Here is a 24,527-nt window from a genome sequence, read left to right as displayed (position 1 = left end):
ATGGCTCTACCTAGCTGCCATGGAAACTTTGAAGAGTAATGTTTACCTGGGTGCCCAGCTAAAACTTGGGGCATTGAGGGTTTCTGTTACTAAAAGGAACAAAAAGTAAAAAAATAATATTGATAAAAATTTGCAGTGTCATCACAGGAGCCAAATGCTTAATTGGTGATTTGAAATTCAGCCAACAGATGTTCACTTAGTTTCACTTGTGTCAGTACTACGTGTCTACCATGATGTCAAACACATCAGTTGTGCCTGATGTCCCAGTTAAAAGTCCCTGCTTTTCTTGCTTGTGTGGTTCTTAGTTGACTTATTTGTTTTATTTTAACACTCCAATTTTTCTGCTATAGAGTAGGAGGGGTAGTTGTCTGGTTCAATAGCTTGGGGGAAAATACAGAAGGTTAACTGTTGTTCCCCCGCCCCCCTACATTTCAATAGCCTCTTTTCTTTTCAGTTGTGTGAGAAACTTCACTTTGGAGTAAACCTGATGCCTCCAATTCTTGAGCCATTCTTGTATTCCATAGTAAGAATAGGCTTGCTTCTGGATTTCTCTCAGATATTTCTGGCCAACCCCTATGCAAGACTGAGGATTAGCTTTCTCTGTGTCACTAAGTCAGTTTTCAGCATCCAGAATTTTGTAGTTGTTCTTTTCTCTCCTACTCTCCTTGTCCTTGCAGGTGTATGCCTCTCCAAAGACCTCTTTATTCTATGTTTAGCAGAGTTTTTATGTCATGTTACCTATCTCGGTAGCAGGGAGAAATAATAGAATACAACAAAGTGCAAAACAGATTATTCTGTGACCTCCTTTCCAGTAAAACTAGACAAAAAGAATAGAGAAATTGAGGCTTTAGGAAAATATATTCATTTCTGCATGACTAAGATATTATAGTTTTGTCCCTAAACAATTTCTTTTTCATATTGGTATGTCTATATAATTTTATAGCAAAGCTATGTAAACATGTGAGAATGCTAAATGAGTTGGAATGCTGATCTAAACAGACTGGAAAGAGGGAAACTTCTACTCTCGCGGTGCTGAACCTGTTGTGATGGGTCAGATCACAGAAAATCAAGATGGGGAGGCCATACAGACTTAACAGGATAGCCTCATAGTAGTTTATAAGTGGAACTTTAGCTACTGGTAGAGTTAGAAAATTAGTGGCGATCATGGCAAGAAGGCAAGGAGTCTAGTGGGGCCCACTGGTGACTGTAGGAAGCTGTTCTGAGAAGAGCTGGAATGGAATCAAGGGGTCCTGTAATGATGGAAGGATCTAGAATTAAGAATCTGTAAATAAGAAAAGCTGCTGATTTCAGCATGAACTATAAACAAATGCTAGGAATACAAGCTTTTGAAAATCTAATATTAGGGAACACCTCTCATTCCCAAAGGGAATACAAAGATAAGGCAGATTCCAATCCTAACTAGATTTGGGTGCAAGCAGATTGGCCCAAAGGGACTGAAGTAATCATTTCAGGGATCCAGGCACTAGGAAAGTAATAGAAGAATTAGACTTGAGAAAAATAGCAAAGTAAACACCCAGTGGCTAGACAGCATACATATTTATTTAGAGACCATTGATAAGGTCTAATTTGATATCCTAAACCACTGAGCTAGTGACCTGAGCTGCTTAAAAAGAGGGTTGGTCTTGGGTTTTAAGAGGCTTAGTTTATAGATGGATACTATATAAATTCAGGGTGGAATCATAGGAAAACTGAGGGTTAGATTCAAGGAAATTATACATTTTTTAAATTTACCTTGAAACATTCCTCATTGTTATCTGTCCCTTTAGCTGTAGTACGTCACCTCAATCGTTATTACTTAAAGCCCCAGGAAGAAAAAAACATCTGTTTGGGATTTTAATTACATAGTTTTTTGTCCCTTTCTATAAAGTGTAGGGCAGTAGGGTCTCAGGCTGAACAGGAGACATCCTAAACTGGGTGTCTGAGTCCTTAGAAAGCAAGCGATTTTCAAAGCAACTAGAAGTTTTGTGAGATCAGATAAACAAGGGGTCAAAGAAGGTTTTACCCTAATATCTTTCTTAAGAAGAATGAAACAGGCTCAGCACATTATTCTTCATCCTATGTATTAAACTAGCCACCTAGTCTGTTTGTTTCTATGCATATCTTGAAAATATTCTTAATTACAGCCCTTCATCTCCATTTCTATAGCCACATTCTTAGTATCTTCTTAGCATCTTTCTTACTTGTTATTTCAAATAACTTCCGTCTTCTCTCAGTGTCTCTAATTCATCCTCACTCTGGTATGGGAGCTATCTGTCTGAAAGTTAAATATAGCTATGTTGTTATTCCAATGCTAAAGATATTTCAGTGGTTTACTGCACAATAAATCTAAATTCCGTTGCAAGGCATATGGGATATTTTATAATCTGTTTCATATCCACCTTTCTAAACTTCTCCAACAAACTCTAGCCCTATAATATCTCTTAAGTTCCATGGTTATTCCTTGCTCTTGAAAACTTGCAAACCTTTTCATCTTCTAGCTTATTTTATGCTTTTCCCATCACTTGATAGCCCAAGAATAAGGAAGTAAACTTCTTTCTAAAGGGAGGAATGTGTGGTAGAGAAGGGAGGCTTTCTTCTTAATACCCTGTAGTAGAAGGAGTATATGTTTTGCTTTTTATTATTGTTGTTGATTTTATGTCTGTTTTTGTTTGTGTTTTTGTTGTTGTTGTTGTTGTTGTTTTTTGCCAACAAAAAGCTTGGAAAAGGAAAGAAAGTTCCAAACTCTGTGAAAAATGCCTTTCATATGTGTCTCCTCTTCAGTGAAGGAAGTCTTTGAATGTTTGACCAGATTTTTTCACTTAAAACTCTATTTTTAAAAATTATATCCATTTAAAATAAATTCTTAGATAAAATATGGCACATGTCAAATCTAGAACAGAATATCGCCCAGCCTCTAAATTCTCTACCAGATAGATGGAGTATAAGTTGGAGGAATAAAAAATTACTGCAATGAATAAACCCAAAGTAAAAACAGTGACATAAAAGTATATTGAGTTAATTAGTGATCCCTGAGGAAACAAGAGAATTATACTGAAGCAGAGGGATGAGAGATGAGCACTGACAGACTGTTATGCAAACAATGACCTTGTATTGATTTACAAGTTAAGATATTCATAATATATTCTATACATTATGTAGTATATAAAGGAAGCAGCTCAGGAAATGATACATTTAAAAGTTTCTATCTAGAGACAGGCTTTTCAGTCCATCTATTTGGATGGGCAAAATCTCATGATTAATTTCACTAACTGTGTAGCTCTTACTTGCACGTGTGGACGTAATTTAGTTCCAGAAAAGAATGAGTCCCTGAGTCATAACTGTGGCTATAAGAGGTGGGGACCCCTGAAAACAAGGCTTATCCCTTGGTCAGATCAAAAAGTAAATGTGCTGGTCTTCCAAGGCCCCATGCTGGGGTGAGAGGCCACAGAGAATGCTACCTTTCTTCCCTTTCCTAAGCATCCTTGGGAAAGGAGAACTGCCTAGCTCACCATGCTGTGAAATGTCTTCATCACATTTACTTTCCAGCAGGATGACCCTCAAGGAGTACAGGATGTACGACAACTCAGCCAGACCAAGATCCACTCAGGATAACCTTATTGGAAAGGAAGCCTCATCATTGGCGTCTTTCACTGGCACTTTGGGATATTGTTAGAGGCAAATATTTTTAAATTGATATTCATTAGAGTTCTTTACCATATGCAACCATGTACACCTTTTTTGTCCCTAGCAAAATATTTAACCGTGAATAATTTGAATAACTGTGTCATTTGCGCATTGTGATCCACAAAATATAAATATATTAGCCTCTTCCCAAGGCTAGGATTAGGTAGAGAATGGAAGCTGGAAAGCAAGCAAAATAAAATAAAACAAGCCAACAAACAAACAAACTACATCAAAAGGTCAAAGCGTTGTTTAGAAGGATTAAATGAGATTTTACGTGTGTACTGAGATAGAATGGTATAGGTTTAGTTGTCCCAGAGTTGGAAAATAGGCTCAAAACAGGTTCATAAGCTGAGATATAGTCGGGGGTAGTTTCTTAACATTCTAAGAAGATCCCTTCCCCAAGGCTTACTTGGAGATTAAGTGTGACCACTATGCAGAGAATGTTGTTACTGCTCTGCCCAGGTCCACTGACCAAACCGGCACACCCAGCCCTCAGTTGTTGGGAGAGTTAGCTGCTATCTGCTCATAGCTGCCTCTTCTTCTCCTGAGACTTCCCCTCAGGTCATTGGGGCCAACATCCTGGGAGATTATGCCCAGCTCTGTTGCCTACTCCAACCCTGTTTGCCCCTGCCCATAAGACAACTTGCAGACAAGAATGAGGGGACTGATAACGGGTCCAAAAGACCAACCTACTTTATTCCAGATAGAGACAATGTTGCACTGTGATTCATCATTTGAGCTCCTGTATGTATGGAACCATTTCTCACATTCTCAATAAATCTTATGTCCCAAATGGTAACAGGCTGCTGCTGTCCCAGGAGCATACCCATATGGGAACATGTTGGAATTGGGGGTAGCAGGTTTGTTTTCCTATACAAAATCTTTAATATTTAAAAGAAAGAATCTCCTCGTTAATTCCAACAGCTTTATCAGACTTGGCCACCCAGTAAGTCCCACACACACTTGGGTACTTGGAAGGTTATTGCTCAGCTTTTTAACTGGTCAAGCCAAGCAAAGTGTTCACTTTTCCCACCACTGGACTTGGTGTTTATCATCCATGAGGGTGCGTTTCCTGGCACAAGCTGTGCATGTGCTATAGTTGATCCTTGCCGCAGGAACAAGAAGCCAGTAAAATTGGCAGGATTCTTGTGGCCACTTTCACTTCAGAATGTGGTGTTTATTGAATTGTAGCTTTCTGAATGAGTAGGCTGAGCCACTCAGTATCCCTCCTCAGTTAAAAAAAAATTCTTTTTTTATTTTTTATTTTTGTGGTGTTCTAGATTGAAGGCAACCAGTGAGTTGTAAAATAAATGTCAGTAGCCTGTTCCTACAGATGATACAGAGTGCTGGCTCAAGGGGTTTTCCGTCTGTAAGGTTCTTTTTTTTTCAATTAAATTTTATTGGGGTGACAATGGTTAGTACAATTACATAGGTTTCAAGTGTATAATTCTGTAATACATCAACTATATATCACATTGTGTGTTTACCACCCAGAGTCAGTTCTCCTTCCATCATCATATATTTGGCACCCTTTAACCTTTTTTACTATTCCCCCTCCCTCCTTACCCTCTGATAACCACTAAACTATTGCCTGTGTCTAAGAGTTTTTGTTTCTTTATTTGTTTGTCTTGTTTCTTTGTTGCTTTCAGTTTTATATCCCACATATGAATGAAGTCATATGGTTCTCAACTTTTACTGTGTGACTTAGCATAATAATCGCAAGCTCCATCCATGTTGTCACAAGTGGTACTATTTCATCTTTTCTTATGGCAGAGTAGTATTCCATTGTGTATATATACCACATCTTTATCCAATCATCTACCATAGGTCACTTTGGTTGTTTCCATGTCTTGGCCACTGTAGATAAAGCTGCAATGAACAATGGAGCACATATATCTTTATGGATAAATGTTTTCAGATTTTTTAGGGTAGATACCCAGGAGAGGGATTGCTGAGTCATATGGTAATGCTATTCTTAATTTTTTGAGGAACCTCCACACTGCCTTCCTTAGTGGCTGTACCAATCTGCCCTCCCACCATCAGTGTATGAGTATTCCTTTTTCTCCTCAGCCTCTTCAACACTTTTTACTCTTTGCCTTGTTGATGATAGCCATTCTAACGGATGTGAAGTGATATCTCACTGTGGGTTTTATTTGCATTTCTCTGATGATTAGTGATGCTGAACATTTTTTCATATGTCTACTGGCCATCTGTATGTCCTCTTTGGAAAAAGGTCTATTGAGGTCCTCTGTCCATTTTTTAATTGGATTGTTTGTCTTTTTTTGTTGTTGTTGTTCAGTTGTATGAGTTCCTTATATATTTTGGATATTAGCCCCTTTTCGGAGGTGTTGTTTGCAAATATCTTCTCCCATTTAGTTGGATGCCTCTTTATTTTGCTGATGGTTCTTTTGCTTTAAAAGCTTCTGCACCTGAAGGATTCTTAAGATTCTTTTGCTTCTTTATAGCTACTTGGTTTTGATGAATTTGCTGTTATCCTGGGATGTTCAAGTACTTCTCCCAGCATTGGCCTTTGGCTGGATTATGCTTTAACAGCCTTGAAATGAGGTCCCCTATCCCCTCTGGTACACAGTCAAATTTTTCATATTTTCTAGGAACCTGCAAGCAACAAAAACTTCCTGATTGGCATTCAACTGGCCTCAGAACTTTCCCTGTATTTTAATATATTTTTATTGTGTTCTTGCTTGCAGTTTGCAACATTTCGCCAGACGATCTTTGATGCTATGAAAGTAGTTGAGTCATAGTGTGGGGGGGGAAGACATGAGCCCCTCAGATCAGCATAGCAGAGAAAACACCATGCAGCCCCAATATGAGATTCACTTTTTCTGAGATCTTTCATTCCATTTTCCTTCAAAATTAAAATTTTGATACACTCATATCACAGTTAGATAATAGATTTTCATTCTGTTTAGAGTGAGAATAGAGACAATGGAAAAAACAACAGGGTTCAGATTAATAGGAGATGACAACTTGACCAAACAGGAGGTGGCAGCCCTGCCAGATCCATGGCTCAGTGGCAGTGACAAGCAATTAGCGATCACAGAGGACCAGATGCAATGGGAGGCAGCAGCAATTCACTGAGAGCTTCTGGCTCCTCCACTACCATTCATAGTGTTTGCAGAGATAAAAAAACATTAATATGTGCTTTTTTAAAGAATGGAGTTACGTTAGGAAGAAAGAAAGTCATGAAACATGAAACCAGGGGGAAAAAACAAAATAAAAACAGTTCCAGTGGAAAAATAAGGGCATTCTTCCCAACTCACAGCATTATAGAAGAAATGAAAAATAACAAACAATTTAACAGCTGATTTTAAATTTTTATATGATATTGTAGAGTTTAAAGCAACTTTTAGAATTTACCTGTCATATCCAGCACTGAAAACATTGATATCTCTACTACATATGTAGCGATTAGGCTCTTTTATTTTTCTCTTAATTTTTTTTCCTTCACATTACTACCTCCACATAAATAAATACGATCGGAAAATATATATCAATGACAATAAATCTTGACTAATATATTTATTTAATTAAAAATGTAATGCTTTATCTCTGTAGATAGATAAACAGAGTATTATAGTTATCATTGTAATCTCCTGCATACATTTAACTGTACAATAATTAATATTAATTCTTACATATAGTTTGTTCCAAAATATCCTTGTACTCATGTACACAAAATAATAAAATTAATGATACTTATTTAGTAGCCCAATCCCCAAGTAATTTACAGTTTTACACTTACACACATAGATCATATCCACACACCACATACTTTCAAATGCAAACTGTAAATCAACCTCTTTAAACTAAATATTGCGTAATCTTTGAGTACGAGTAATCTTTGAGATTGAGTAATCTTTATATTTTAAATATTGTGAGCATATTAAATATTAAAAATTATTTTAAATATTGTGAGCATATTAAAATTTGAAGATAGCAGTGTAGTGTACAACTGAAGCTAAATAATAATGAATGTCAACTATAATTTAATATATATATAGTCATAGGATGTGGAGTACAGCATAAGGAATAGAGTCAGTGGAACTGTAACAGCTATATACGATGTAAGAGGGGTAGTAGATTGGGGGGGTGTTATCACTTTGTGAGAGGTATAAATGTCTAACTATTACATTTTTTGTACACCTGAAACTAATAATAATAAAATAAAAATAAAATAAAATGAAATGAAATAAAATCTTCGTGACTGAGGAAAAAAAATTGAAGATAGCAATAGAAAAAAATAAGCTGTCTGATAAGACCAGTATCTGGTGTTATCAATGATCACCTGATCACTTGGACTGCAATATAAGAAAAAAATTTCTCAAAATGACAGAATCATGTCTGTCATGTATGCAATATTGAAGGCAGAAAATGTTACGATGCTAAAGCATTATGCATATGCATTCAGAATTGACCCACTAACATATATTACCATTCCAAGTTTCCATGACTTTGAAGCAGATGTTTCTGAATACTCATTTATCTAGACTTTGAGTATAACAAAATAAAAATATGGAAATACTTACCTGAATGCATCGCTCTGCAAAAAAATGCAACTTTATGGTAAAGATACATTTAAATAAATGTACCCAAATTTATTTTGCTAGAGTATTATCAACAGATTATGGGATTTGGAATTTAAGTCAGTCAACTTAAGACTCATGCCTATGAAAAGTCCCTCTTATTACTCTTTAGTCATGCCTACTTTTTAATTGAAGTTTGCTTGTTTAGCAATTTGATATCTCCTGTCATTATCAAGATAGGTTTTAAATTATTTTCAAGTGTTTCCAGCAAATAAGATTTGCTTTCAGAGAACAAACGTAAAGCGGTTTTGAAGATATAGAAAAGACTGTGCCACAGTCTTTCGATACTCTTTTAAAAGTGAAAAAAAAATTGTTTTGAATCATTCTAGTAACATTGGTATAATAAGCTTGTGAATGCCTTAACACATTCAGATGTACACATTCTCATTAAACGGAAGTTTGAGTTTCTTTTATGTGCCAGGGATGATTTTGAAGTGAGAAATAAAGATAATAAAAAAATAAAAAATAAATAAATAGTCTCTGCCCACCTGGAGATCACAGTTTAATAAAACAGATGAAGCCTAAGCAAATAGCTGATAAAAATCAAAGCATTTGTAGTAAAAAGAAAGGAAAAATGGAGGCTAGTTTGGCAAAATTTAAGCAACACGGGAATCTAGAGGAATAAGCAGAGCTCTATAGCTGCTTTTGTCCTAATGAATTTTCCACATCTTGATGAACTTAACCATCAGTTTGAAATGCTGTATGAGTTACGGGAAACAAAGGTAAAATCTTGCAGTTCAACCAAGATGGAAAGTTCATTGATGAGTCACGACATTAATCTAATAATGCACAAGGTGCATTCCTAGGGTAAGAATAAAAACACTCAACAACCTGCAGAGGAAATTGTCTTGATGATACATCAGAAGTAAAAAGATGCAAAACAAGCTGACAGTAGAAGTATTAAACAGCCTTTGGATTTAGAGCCCTAATCACAATAACTGGAAACTCCCAAATAACTTGATCCATGAATTTAGTTAAAGTGATTCTGGGCTAGAAGAGACCATGCACTCAGCAAAAGAAAATGCAAATATTCCCTTATTCCCACATAAATTTCAAAGATTAACACAAATAATTATCCAAGGATAATTATGCACTTATAAACATGTTTGTTTTTTTTTAAAAAACAAGAATCCAAACAAGTAACATTCTCATAAGTTAAAAAAAAATCAGATTTGTAAATACTCTGGATATGGAAATATAACATAGAGATTATATAATTTGCTGATGCTGTTATATAATCTAATGATAAGAAAGGCTAAGTTTTAAAATGTTTTAGGGAAAAGTAAATTAATAGTGAATGAAGACAAACAAAAATACTTAGCAAGTTGGAAAAAGAACCAAATAAATTGTTTAGTAATTAAAAATAATTTATTTTAAATATTTAAATTATATAACTTAAATTAAAAGGAAATTCAATCATTGGTTTTAAAATCAAAATAGACATAGCTAAAGACAGAATTAGTAAACTAGGTGCCAGATCAGAAGACATTGTACAGAATGAATCACAGAAAGGAAAAAAAAAAGAGGTAACGTTTATGAGATGTTTAAAGACAAGAGCAGTAGAGGGAGAATGCCCAGTAAACATTTGAGTTCTAGAAGTATAAGTGGAGGAAAATAGAAGAGATAATATCTTAAGAGAAAAAGGTTGAGCATTTTCCTTACTGATTACAATCAGCAATCTCCAAAAAAAATAAATTAAAAAAAATAGTGAATCCCAAGCTATATAAAAACTATAAAAATAAGGCTAGCTATACTTTTAGTGAAGCTGTATGAAACTATATTAAAAGAAAAAAACAATACCTTAGAGCTCTACAGAGGTGAATAAAGATTTTCTTTAAAGACTGACATATTTGACTGACAGAGAAAACGGAGGAGTATGGAATATTGACAGAGAAACGGAGGAATCTTTAATATCCTGAAAGACAATAACGATCAATCTAGATTTTTATAGTTGAAACTGTATTTCAAGAATGAAAGTGAAAGTTAATTTCCAGGTAACTGGTTATCCATATTCATAATCATAAATAACACTTTAACACACACACACACACACACACACACACAGATTGTCCCTGATTTATAATGGTTCAATTTATGGTTTTTTTTGACTTTATGATGGTTCAAAAGTGATACGCATTCAGTAGAAACTGGCTACATTAAACTATGATGTTTGGTTGGTTACCCCATTGTAAGCTGAGGAGGATCTGTTTATATCTATCTCTTTATTACATATGATCCTATGTGGTAGCTATTTTAAATATCCACAATTTTTTAAGATGAGGAACCAGAGCAAAAAGAGTTTACTAATCTGTCCAAGGCCATATGTTTAGTAAAAGTCAGGATGGAATTTGAAAGCTCTCTGGCTCCAGAGGCTCTTAGCTTAACCAAAGTCAGGAAAAGACAATGTCCTAGCTCAAGGCAACCAGGCAAGAAGAATTTCCCCCTCCTGGAGGAAAGGTCAGCTTTTTAGTTTTTTCAAGCCTCTATTGGATTGGATGGGGCCCACCCAAAGTAAGAAGGATGATCTGCTTTACTCACTATTGATTCAAATGTTAATCTCATCCAGTAACACCCTCACAGAAACACCCAGAGTAATGTTGGGTCAAATATCTGAGCACTTCCTGGCCCAGACAAACTGATAAATAAAATTAACTATCACAGGTCCCAAGTTACAAATTGTTTCCTCCATGAGGGTTTTCTTGACCTTCCCAAAACAATTTAGGTATGTCTTTACACATTTCTATGGCATCTCCTTAATCCCCTTGATTTAAAGCACTGCTTTGTCATGGTAGGCATTATCTTTGTATCTGGGACATTTACCACAATGTTTGACATATAAAAGGTGCTAATGAATGTTTGTTGAATATATAAATGAATTATAGTGTATGTAGTGCATAAAATGAAACTAAGCCATTGGAATGGAGAGGACTGTCTTCTGTCATTAATGATTGCATTGATAAGTGATATCATCTGTCTTCTTTCCTATTTAAAGCATGAAAAATAAAATATTTATCATTCAAACTATAATAGCTTAAGGATGGCATTACCCTTCAATTGTTGTTTAATTGACAGTAGTTTCTGATGTCAATTAGCAGTGGTACAGGAATAATATTAAGCTAAATTTATAAATGAACATTACATTGTTCATAAGACCAATTGCAATTCAAAATGCTACTTGGATTCTATTCTAAAATACATGACAATGAAACAATTACCTAAGGTTGCACTAATGAGGAAAATAGAATTGTTAAATAAGCAATTTAAAGGATCTATAAAATTCATAACACATAATTGTATTACATTCCTATGCTGCCATAACAAATTACAACAAAGTAGATGACTTAAAACACTATAAATTTATTCTCAAATAATTCAGGTGGACAGAAGTCTGAAATTAAGGTGTTTGCAAGGTTGGTTCTTTGTGAAGTTTTTGATGGAGAAACTGTCCCAGAACTCTATCCTAGTTTTTGGTGGTGACAGTCAGTCCTTGGCTGCCTTTGACTTATAGATGCTCCACTGTAATCTCTGCCTCCATTTTCACACCTCCTTCTTTTCTATGTCTCTTTGTGTCCTCTCCTGTTTTTATAAGGACACCAGTCATTGGATTTAGGGCCCGCTTTAAATCTAGAATGATTGCATTTCACAATATATAGCTAATTACATCTGCAAAAACTTTTTTTTCCACATAAGGTTACATTCTGATGTTCCAAGTAGGAGTGGATTCCTTTTTTTTTTTTTTTTTTTTTAAGATTTTTGTTGGGGAAAGGGAACAGGACTTTATTGGGGAACAATGTGTACTTCCAGGACTTTTTTCCAAGTCAAGTTGTTGTCCCCCCAATCCTAGCCGTGGAAGGTGCAGCTCAGCTTCAAGTTGTTGTCCTTTCAGTCTTAGTTGTGGAGGGCACAGCTCAGTTCCAGATCCAGTTGCTGTTGTTAGTTGCAGGGGGCGGAGCCCACCATCCCCTGCGGGACTCAAGGAGTTGAGCCGGCAACCTTGTGGTTGAGAGACCACTGGCCCATGTGGGAATTGAACCAGCGGCAGCCTTTGGAGTTAGGAGCATGGAGCTCTAACCGCCTGAGCTACTGGGCTGGCCCCCTGTTATTTCATTTTTATTAATATTTTCATTACATGAGAAAATATTAGCCACATACAAAGCCTGAAATCAAAATATGCAATTAAGTAAAAACTATAGATGATCAATTCTACAGTTTCACATTCAAGCTAAGTGCAAGAATCCTTTAAGTATAATACTATCAGAATCATAACTGACATGAAAATGAATTAACATTATCTCATTTATATTTACTAATAACAGTCTTTTCTGTTGAATCAGGTGTTTAGAAATATGTGAAAATTCACCTGTACTTCCAAAAGAGTAAATAGCCAGTTATCAATTTTAAAATTACACCAGTACAGTGTATACAGTAATAAATTTTCTTTTTTTTAATTAAATTTCATTTTCTAATAAATGTTTATCTGTGCAAGTTTGGGTATAGAGTTAAGCTCAGATATTCCTTTTCACCATGAGTAGATGACACAGAAATGTTAAGTAGGTGTTTTTTGTTTTTTCTAGAAATGATAGAGCTGAGAGAATTTATTTCTGTCTTTGAATAAGTCACATTGCTTCTGTTATTAATATCATATATCACATGTGGACATTTGTAAAAATCATAAGTATGCTTTCTTATTTATGCTCATTGAAATGAAGTCTTGGAAAATATCTCCAATATTTTCAAAGTAGTGTTCTTTATATTACAAGCCTTTAGATCTTTTGAGAAAAATGACTTTTAGTTCTAACAGTAACAATAACAACAAATTTGGGAAGACAGAAAAAAAGAAAGAAACAATTTCTTTTGATTTATAGATACCATATCACAAAATGTGATGCAAATACTACAAATATTAACTGATATTCTGCAAGGTATTTAAATTAATTCAAATGTAATTAACAAATTAATTATTCAAAATGTCTTATTTTACTGCTAACGTAAGACAATTCCTATAAATATGCTGGATGTGGGTAGGTACTGAAAATAGTAAATAATAAAATCAAATACAAATTTGTATTTCAACTTGACTTTCTAGAATATATCCACCTTGTCATTTCCTTCTTTAACAATATAGACACACTTCTGAGGCCCCATAAGAGAAATGGCCTTTCAATGGATTGTGTTTAACCATCTTCTAAATGTGATTACCAAAGTAGTACATAATTGTTTTCCCTGACAGATACTTTTGATTTTAACAAATTTAAAAACATTAAAATCACACAAAATATGTCCAACTACAATGGAATAAAATTAGAAATCAAGATCAAGAGGAATTTGAGAAGTTCACAATTTTTTGGAAATTAAACAATACACTACTAAGTAACCAATGGGTCAAAGAAGGAAAAAGAAGAAATATTAGAAAATACATGGAGATGAATGAAATATATGATACAATACATATTTGGACCAAAGAAGAGACCTTTCTATAGATGGGCCCACTAATTTTGAAGCTAAAGTGACTACAAGATTGCTGTGAATTTCTAAGATAATTGGAGAAAAATCGCAAAGTTTGAGGATGATCAGCTTTATTGAAGACATGAATATACAAAAGAATGCTCCACAATGAAAAATAAATAATAGAGCAAAATAAAAAGGAATTTTAAAAAGTATTTTCATGTTAATAGTGAGATTAAAATGGCAAGCAAATAATAAATTTCTGATTCAAGGACACGCAGGTATTTCAAAAACAAATGAGAAAAGAAAGGAAATAAAGAGAAATTTGACTAAGAAAGTGTAACTTTTAAAATAAAAGAAATTTTAAAATGGGTTGTTCAGCAGACTGGGAACACAAACAAATATTATTGAATAGTGTATTGAACAAATAATAATTTTCAGAATACAACAGAAGATATATAGAGGAAAAATAAAACAAAGTTGAGCCTTAAAGGACAGAATCAGAAGATAAAACATTTGTCTAACAAGTATTCCGTAAGGATACTGCAAAGGAAATAGTGACTAGGAGGTATGAACTGCTTTAGCTTTTTCTTGTCTGGAAAGCTCGCTATCTGTCCTTCGATTTTAAATGATAGCCTTGATCGGTAGAGTAGTCTTGGTTATAAGTCCTTGCTTTTCATCATGTTGACTATTTTGTGCTATTCAATTCTGGCCTGCAAAGTTTTTGTTCAGAAATCGTTTGATAATCTTATGGGAGCTCCCTTATAGGTTACTAGTTGCTTTTCTCTTGCTGCTTTTAGGATTCTCTGTTTGTCTTTAACTTTTGGCATTCTAATTATAATGTGTCTTGGTGTGTGCCTGTTTGGGTTCATCTTGTTTGGTACTTTCTGCTCTTTCTGGACTTGCATGTCTATTTCCTTCACCAGGTTAGGAAAGTTTTCAGTCATTATTTCTTCAAATAGGTTCTCAATCCTTTGCTTTCTAAACTCTTCTCCTTCTAGTACCCCTATGATACAAATGTTGATACATTTGATGATGTCCCAGAGGTCTCTTAGACTATCATCATGTTTGGGATTACTTTCTTTTGCAGTTCCGATTGGGTGTTTTCTATTACATTCTCTTCTAAATCGCTGATTCAGTCGTCTGCTTCATCTAGTCTGTTGGTGATTCCTTGTGGTGCATTGCTCATTTCAGTTATTATAGTCTTCACTTCTGCTGGTTCTTATTATGGTTTCTAGATCCTTTGTTATGCTTGGTTTTACTTTGTTGAAGTTCTCCCTGAGTTTTTTGAGCATCTTTATTACCATTATTTTGAACTCTGTCTCTGGAAGGTTGCCTGCCTTCATTTTATTTAGGATTTTTTTTTTTTTTTCTGGAGTTTTCTTCTGTTCTTTCATTTGGGATTTATATCTTTGTTTCCTCATTTTGGCTGTCTTTCTGTGGTTGTTTCTATGTATTAGGTAAATCTACTATGTCTCCAATCTTTGCCTGGTGGCCTTATGTAGTAAATGCCCTGTCAGACACTGGCACAGTCTCCCTGGTCACCTGCTCCAGGTGCTCCAGGAGTGACCCTTGTGTGGGTTGTGTGTGCCCTACTGTTATAGTTGAGTCTTGATTGCTATTGTCAGTTTAGTGGGTGGGATTGACCCACAGGCTGATTGGCTGTGGGTTTTGGCCACATCCACAGCTTACTGGCTGCTGTGTAGGGGGTTTACCCCACTGAGTGGGATTCACCCTAATGGTTTCTGGTGACTGTTGAGATTGCCTTTTGTGTGTTCCACTTTGGGACTAATTGGGTAGTGTACTGCTGTGGTCGGAAGTCAACCTCCAAGTACGTTGGTTCTCTTGGGCCTCTTGGGAGGGGCTCCAGTGTAGACCCTGGTCAGCCCCTGCATGTAACCTAGCAGAGGCTACCTGGTAGGAGCTACAAAGTGTTCTGTGATAGTTTGCTGCCTTTTCAAAACCTGGAGGCACATGGGAGAGGCCACACTGTGAAATGAGGATGTGTACCACCAGTACCAGGCCTGGAGTAGCTCCATAAAACACCAGAACATCCCAAGGACTGCTGCCACCTGCTGGCTCCCTGTAGGTTTAGCCACTGATGAAGTCTCATGTGGTATGCAACTTGGGTGAGTGAGTCTCAGGGAGTCACTAGAGTGAAAAGAGTTGTGGTCACCAGATTAATGTAGACTCTGATTTGGTACCAATGCTGAGCCTGGAGCTACTCAGCAAAAATGTCAGATTGCACCGAATTTTGTTTCCATCCACCTCTGCCCTGTGGACTCTGATAGTTTTCCAAGAAAGAGTACAATGCAAGCAGGGATGGCCTCTTACGAAGAAAGTGTATCCGGTGTTGGGGAGTTGGGTACAGTGGGTTTGCTATGAGTCAGTAGGTTGGAGCAGCAAAGCTCACCAGATCAATCAGATTCAAATTTAGCTGTAAGCATAGAAGGAGGGCTCAACATAGAAAAGATGACACCCATGTGTCAGCTGCAGGGGAGAGGAGGCCTTTTTACAGAGAAAATGGCAACTGTCCTCCAGCCCTTCCCCCACAGCCACACAACTTAGTCTGCCCCCTGTTTATCTCTGAAACCTTCAAGTCACCATCCCTCTGCCAGAGCCCAGGATGAGTATTGAGAGTGATTCTGTGCACAGGCCTCTTAAGAGGATGTCCCCAGCCTTTCATTGCACCCAGACAGTTGGAATCCCTTCTGATTTTCACAGCCAGATGTTGGGGTCTTCTCTTCCTGGCACCAGTACTATGGGCTGGGGAGCCTGGTGTGTGGCTTGGGTCTTTTGCTGAAATATCCCTTCTGACTTTTAACTGCCATTTGGAAGTTTGGGGCCAGCCCGTTTTGCGTCTCTGCCTCTCCAACCAGTTTTGACGTGGTTTCTTCTTGGTAACCGTAGTTATAAAACTTCTGTTCAGCTAGACTTTAGATTATTCTCCAGCTTTATTGTTGATAACTTAGTTTTAATTTTAATGTGTTCATGGGAATAAGAAGGCACAGTGTTTATCTACTCTGCCATCATGGATCTCTCCACTATTTTCTTCTTTTATTCTTCTATATTTTAATATCTGTAAAAGCAAGATGTAAAAAGAGACTTAAATAGATATTGAAACTAAGGTGTAATTTGGAGACAGCATAATTTTACAAAAATAATACATTTATAACTTCTAAGATTGTTTATAAATGGAAATGGACAAAAAAATTTCATAATATTTAACAATCAAGAAGCAGGATGTACATAATGAAAATTTTAAATTTTATTTAGGGACGCAAAGTCACCACTGGAATGTAGAGAAAGTCTACATTTCTAATTAAGACTTGGGAAGTGTTAATCTTTCCCCAAACCATTTTAATTAAATGCAGTTCAGAATCCCAAAAGGATTTAAATAAGAGTTAGACAATATGATTTTAACCCATCTGCTCACTATTTTTTGTTTGTTTGGATATTGCATTGAATATGGCACTGTTATCACAAATTACAACAAATTTGGCAGTTTACAGTAATGAGAAAATTATTTGCTTATAGTTTTGGAGGCCAGAAGTCCAAAATCAAGGTGCTAGCAGGATTGTTTCTGCTGAAGGCTCCAAGGAAAATCCTTTCTTGACTCTTTCAGGTTCTAGTGGCTCCAAGTGTTCTTTGGCTTGTTGATTCATTTCTCTGGTCTCTGCCTCAGTTTTCACATTGCCTTCTCTGTATGTCTGTGTCTTCTTTATTAAGACACAACATTGGATTTGGGGTCCACCTGGATAATTCAGGATGATTTCATCTTGTAATTTTTAACTTAATTATATCTGCAAACACCCCTTTGTCCAAAAAAGGTCACATTCACTGATTTGGAGTTGTGGACATATCTTTGAGGGGACCATCATTTAATCCACAACAGATATCAACTCCTCCTCCATTTTATAATACCCATAACTGATCTGTTTATTTAGGTGCAGTTGACCAGGCCTTCTAACACTAACTAGAGTTGTATAACGCAGGACTGGCCAATCACATGATTCCACCCATGATTGGTGTGGTGGCTTAATCTAGCCTCTATTTAGGTCTACATTCTTATGTTATAAAGAGAAAAAGGAACTAATGGCTGAAAGTGTTAAAAAAAGGTAGAGAAAAACAATCAAGTATTCCCAGCATACAGGCCTAACTCCAAAACTCATTGCTGGCTTAAATAAATCCCAAAGATTAGCTTTGCCAATATGTTTTTTTTCTGAAATTTAAAAAAAATTTTATAACATAGACATGCTCAATCTTTACTTACTATAACATTTAATATAGTAAATATTCATAGTTAGAATTTTATACAGAAATGAGTGTTATCATGGTTATAAAATGTTTTCTGCTTTAGGTCATAGTCTTTGGTATTTAATTTTAAAATAAATGCATCTAGTTATTTCAATAAAGGAACAATCTTAGAAAAATAGAGTTTGAGCAAAAGGGAAAAATTAAACTAAATCAATATCACTACTGAAAAATGATCTGTAGAATATGTTTCAACTAAAGCCATGGCATTTCACTTTACATTAGAATTCATATAAATATAATTAAAGATAGAACAGAGCAATAGATTATATAATAAGCAATGAAGAAAAACAGTTCATTTGCCTTTAAGGTTTTTATGTGACTTACAGGTGGAAATGTATTGGATTCATGGGGGAAAAAAATCCAGTTCAGATATATGAAAAATGAGTCTATCTGAATATTTAGTAAAATTAAAATAAATCTGAAGCCTAAGGAAATGTCACTGAATGAAATAACAATACTGCCTATAAAATAGAGGCTGTTTCACTCTGAAATAAATTTTTAGTAAACCTCCTCTCATCGTTTCAAAAGAAGTCAGCAAGAAAGGTAAAAAATAGAAAAATTGGGCAGCATACACACTTACATCACTGTTCTTTCACATCTACCATCAAGGAAAGTTAACTGTCATGCAGTGGGAGCATGGATTAATGTGTATCTTACTGTAGCCTGACATTCCCATCTATCTTCAAGTGTCCTGCAAGCATGAGGCATGGGGAATGGAAGACCTCTTAGATGTGATGCAACTCATTCATGCCATGAACAACTTCTTATCTGTACAGCATTTCACCAAAGCCCCAGGGCTCTCTTGGATTCAAGGTGGGGAAAAAATGAAATAAACTGGATTTTGACAAAGTGGAAAGCATGAAAATTATAGACCGTCTTTGATTTTGTGAGCTTTCTTTGTTATTTTCATTTAGATATTAAGTCATGTTTACTGGAACATGTTAACATTTGCCACCCCACCCTTTGGTATATTTTAAAGAGAAAAAATAATTTACAAGAATAAAAACTAGAATTGAAGAGTAATTCATTTTTTAATCACCCCCCCCCTTTTATTCATTTGTTTTCTTTTCTGGTGGTCTATTTAGCATTGAATGATAAAGTTTTTTTTATTCATATTTGATGCTCAGTTTGTCATCTGCTCTTGAAGATATTAAAGTTTTTTGTTGTTGTTGTTTTGTTTTGGTTTGTTTTTTGAAATAGAATGAAGCTAATTTCTGCATCAGGATCTTGCAGCAGATACTGCACTGGTGGTGGAAAGCCGAGATCTGAGCTCACATTTCAATATTTCACTTTCCAGCTTCTTAAGGTACTTGGGCTTCTAATCTTCCTTGGGCATTTTAGAGTCAAAAGGGGCAAGAGCATTTGATGCTGGGCAATTTCATACACAAAGGCACTCAGCACTGGTTTTGCTAGATTGAGTCCTTTCCAGGAAGATTCTTGATATAATCAGTTTATTACACAAGATTTAGTTCATAAAGACTATTTTTATTATATGTACTAGTCACAGTGGGACCAACAAAACAAACAAACAAACAAATAACAAGGACACAATGGACTTTCTTTTCAGAAGTCCAGAAATGCTTGGAATTCTGGAATTTGAGCACAAGCCAGAGATGTCAAGGTGACCTTCAGCATATTTTTTTTTATAGATGAGATTATTGAATTTGACAAATATCAAAGTACATGCTTAGCATCACATGGCAAATGTGCTAACACAAGAAAGTAAGTTTCTAAATCACATCAATACTCTTCACATTGTTCCATAGGTAGAGTAATAACCAGAGTAGAGGTGAAGGGAGGAAGAGGAAATCATACAAAAACATAAGTTATACATACTTATGGTATAGGGAAGAATTCGTGGAGCTGAGAACTGTGTATCAAGGGGATGGAACACAATTCCCAGCATGAGATATTCATAGACTTTAGTACAGAAATAGAAACAAAAATGATATCCTTAGGAAATAGTAAAAAGACCTGTATGACTACAGCAAGATTTTAGCCTACATACATGAGATGGGTTGATAATAGAGAGGAAGCAAGCCAGGCTGTACTTAAAAGGCCTTGGAAGGTAACTGGACAACAGAGCTTAATAATATAATTTAATAAATTGAAATAAAATAAATAACATTAAGAGCTCTTAAGCTAATAAAATTGACTATACTTTTTGGAAACCAATTAAATATAGGAATGCTTCTGGGTTAACTTTATTGAATGTAAGTCATGACCAAATGGATGGTGAATTTTTAGTAACTATGCTGCATGTCACACACACAATGTTTACTTTGTATTTTAAAACTATTTTAAATTTTAAGTCAAACGTTATCTTGTGCTTATGCATATTCTGTCTGCTGACTTATCACAAGCTGCTTTGCAGGTTGGCATGTTTCTGTCCATCATGCAGCACTAACACAATTAAAATGTTATTTAAAAGAAAACATAAAATGTTTTGACATTTAAAAACTTTCTGAACAACTTATATACAAAAATGACATTTATTACTATTGACAATTCTTGGCAAATTCAATGTGGTCATAGAGTCCTGGGCAAAGTAGAAAACTATTATTTGTAGTTTTTAGAACACTTTAAATGAAGAGAGCGTGTAAATAAAAATAATTTAGTGTGACAGTGTATATATGGGTACTCATTAACTGCATGTTAAAAATAAACAAAGATGAAAAGTTATAGGGTTATTATATCCCAAATTCAGGAGATGTGAGGATTTTTAAACAAAGAATGTGTGTATTTGGAGAAGAAATTCTCTTACATTTAAATCTCTAAATACAAGATAAATCAGAGCATAATCCATTTTTCTTAGATTATATATTATAATAGTTAAAATAAAGTTATTCATAAGTTACTTATAAATATTCAAATTAATTTGCTTTCTTCATTAATATTATCTAATAGTTGGAGGTGCTCCTAAAAGGCAGAAGTAAAGCTAAAATTATTCTGCATAAATCTAATCTTACAATATAGAGCTATAGGGTTTGTAGTCACTGAAATTCTCGTTAAATAAATAAATGCTTATTTTTTCTTTAGTTCAGATTTTACTGCAAATCCCAAAATTAGACTTGCCCCTTTTAAAGGTAATTGCAATATATAGCTAATACTGGCCAAAATTGTGGCTTTTTTTCCTTATATTTTGCTTTAATTAAGAATAATTATTAAAGTACAGCTTTTGTATTGCAAAACCTAATACAGAATCAAGTGCTGAATCTAAATATACAAGGAAAAGTTGTATGACTCGAAAAAGGAAATCTATACTTAAGATTTGACGAAAAGGGAAATAATATAATTCCATTTCATGGTTGACACATAGTTTTGTCTGGGGAAAGAGAAATGGACAAAATGCAATTTGGAAGTCAATTTAATCCTTTTCAATCTACAATTGCATATCTGCCTTTAAGTTTCTTTACTAAGTGAAAGTGTAAGAATGGCATTGATGATGCACAGAAAATCACACGTCCTTTGAACATAGGAGTAATTTCTATATATTTACTAGAGACCTGGGTGTGAAAGTGTGTGGGCAAGCAGGATATAGTGTTGGAAATGAAAAATCTTTACCCGATACTTATTGCTCTCTTTTATAAGTTACATTTGGCTACACAGAAGCACAATATTTGGCACCGAAAAGCAAAGTCAACATACACCTTTGGTACTTTCACTGTAGGAATGTTCTTTATTACTTATTAATTTACCTGTAATCTGTAAACAAGGGTGCACGGTGAAGTCAATGATTTTCATTTAAAACAAACATTTCCTTCAAAATGTTCCCTTTCCCTTCTCAGCCACATAAATTCCCTTTCTGCTCTAGAACTCTGACCTAACTTATCATTTCCTTGTATGGAATACTTTACCACCCTTTTCTTTCTCCAGTCTTTAATGCTGTATTTCTGAGAAATAAGAGCTTCATTCATTCATTTATAAAGCACTTCAGATCAGAAATGTGTAACCTCTTTTAGAAACATATTCGCACTGACATTTCTTCACACAGCCTACAATTGACATAGACACCCAGAACTGTGTGCTGTTTTTGTTTTCATATTTACAACATTAGTGTACAATTCTACTTTTGTGACCTAGGTTTTACTCACATGCTCTTTGAAAAAGGATAAATTTTATTTTTCCCCAGATATATTTCCGCAGATATTTATAGAACTTTATTTGATATCACATGTGAAATATCTAATGAAATTTTGGCTGGATATCTCACAGCAACTATTTTTCATGCTTATATTATACATCTTCATAAATAGGTAGTATGAGAAAAAGGGCAATGCTTATAATATATGCATGTATATTTTACATATACACATACAAATATGTATGTATATACACACACATACAGAGAGAGAGAGAAAGAGAGAGAGAGAGAGAGAGAGAGAGAGAGAGAGAGAGAGAGAAAGAGAGGTAGAAGGAATTTGCTAGATGTTATCTCTGAATAAAACCTAAACAAAAGTGAATTTTCTCAGATAGTTGGGAAAATATGGCATTCAGCAAGAGGTTTGTTATTTCTGTTGCATTCTTTCAAATAGGAAACATATGAGAGCATAAATATTAAGGAAGCAAGGAATCATAACTTTAATCCCTGGTTGTCGATTAAGCACTCTCCTTCTAGTTCTCTAATGTGCTCTGAGATAAAGTCTTGAGACTTTATAATTATTATTATGAGATGCTCTGCGAATATGGAGATGGAATGAGCAAGTGGAATTACTCATCTATTAAGATGGATGATGATGTCTGTCTAGCCCAAGGATTTCCATTAGGTCCACATTTCTCCTGAAGAAATTGAATGTTGCATGTGCAATCAGGGATAAAAGCACCAAGTAGGAGTCCTCAGTGATGTTCTTAGAGTGGCATACACATTTCATGTGACATTTAAATCTTCATCACACACACTATTTTTTATACAACACAGCTTAAACAGAATCAGCAGTTAGCTAAACAGAGACACTGTGCCCCTCATAAGATTTATGGGAGCAGACTTACTTAGAACTGTCCTCAAAAAACGGAATTCAGAAAGAATTTGTGTACAGACGATATTTGGACTGGGAGAACTTCTTACATGATAACTAAGATATAATAATATATCTGTGTTATGCAGCTAATATTTGATCATGGAAATGTTTTGCAACATAGTAAAATCTTTTTTCATTACTATATTTTGCTTTACTATAACATTTCAATTTTAAAGTTATCATAAGACATTGTTTCTAGTTAGCTTTATAGTGTAGTTCTTCATCTTATTTAGCGTCTGAGGACCCTAGTTTCCACAATCCATTTATTCTTTTAAATATTCTATCAAAAAATAGCTTGTGACAGAAGAACAGAGATATAGTTATATTCATGCTGATAGAGTAATGGTGCCTGTTATTTTCAGTGAAGGAGTATAAAGACTGTAGCAACTGTTATCTACTGAACAATCTTATTCTACAAGAAAAGCAGAAATATAAACGGAAACATGTGGACTACCATTGGGATTCTGAAAAATGCCCCATTCTACCTCTGGCATCAAATGTAGTGTTTTTAGGCTGGGCACAAAAGTAGCCTAACACCAAGATACCACACAGTCAGCATAGGGACTCAAAGTTATTCTCATGGTGCCATGTATTTATAAAGAAGGGGTTTCATAAGGCAACTGCAGAATCAATGTATTACATAAAAATGGAATTTGAATAACATTACAGAGGAATGAAACCATTGTTAACTTTGCTAATCTTTGCTGTCAGCATACATATTTTTTTCTAGAGATCAAGGAAGAAACCCAAATCCCATCCCTGACCTAGGATTTTATTTTAGATCTGGCATTTAAAAAAACATGTCACAATCCATTTTAAGGGATACATTTTGCTATTCCTTCTCTAGAATATACTTTAAAATTTCTATTGTTTTAAATGAGTTGAGAAAACATCTCTCACTTGCAAGGTACACATTTTTTTTATTTAGAAAGTAAATTATTTAACAAAATAAATACCCACTTTTTCAGATATTTTAAAATTTAACAACCAAGATCCGCTAAGCCAATGAAGTTACTGTATCTAAAAATTAAATCCTTTGCAGTTTACAAACTGTATTTGATCTCTAATTAACTCTTGATCTCTAATTAACTCCATTCTCGCAGGACAAATGCATTTCTGCCTTAAGTGATTATTTGGTGGTTTATTATAATTAAAATAATTGGGAATATAAAACTTGCTCAATTTCTATTTTAAATTATGGAAATATATTAAATAAGTATTATTTTCCCTTTCTAAGAAAATATGAAGCCAACATGTTCAGTTTTTCAGAGATGTTTTGATTAATTTCTAATTTTTTCTTTGTGATAAGCAATACAATTCTATACTATCAATATAAGGAGTTTCATTGCTCAATATTTCTTGGTTATCTACTGTTTTGGAAGTGATTTCATATGAATTAGGTAATCTTTTAACATTAATGTGAATAATTTTATTATCCATGCTTTGAAGAAACTTGCTT

At 34.7% G+C, this 24,527-nt stretch overlaps 1 long non-coding RNA gene across 1 annotated transcript in view; it reads left to right on the top strand.

The window, feature by feature from the left end:
• Positions 1-24,527, top strand: part of LOC308497055 — a 322,003-nt gene that overhangs the window by 189,081 nt on the left and 108,395 nt on the right. The window contains exon 2 of the long non-coding RNA XR_013993267.1: positions 19,251-19,356. This is a non-coding gene — a long non-coding RNA (uncharacterized lncRNA). The remainder of the gene's footprint in view (positions 1-19,250; positions 19,357-24,527) is intronic.

Source organism: Rhinolophus hipposideros, assembly GCF_964194185.1.
Source record: "Rhinolophus hipposideros genome assembly, chromosome: 4".
Lineage (NCBI taxonomy): Eukaryota > Metazoa > Chordata > Mammalia > Chiroptera > Rhinolophidae > Rhinolophus > Rhinolophus hipposideros.
The sequence above is the reverse complement of the archived record's forward strand: the minus strand, read 5'-3'. Positions and strand labels throughout refer to the sequence as shown.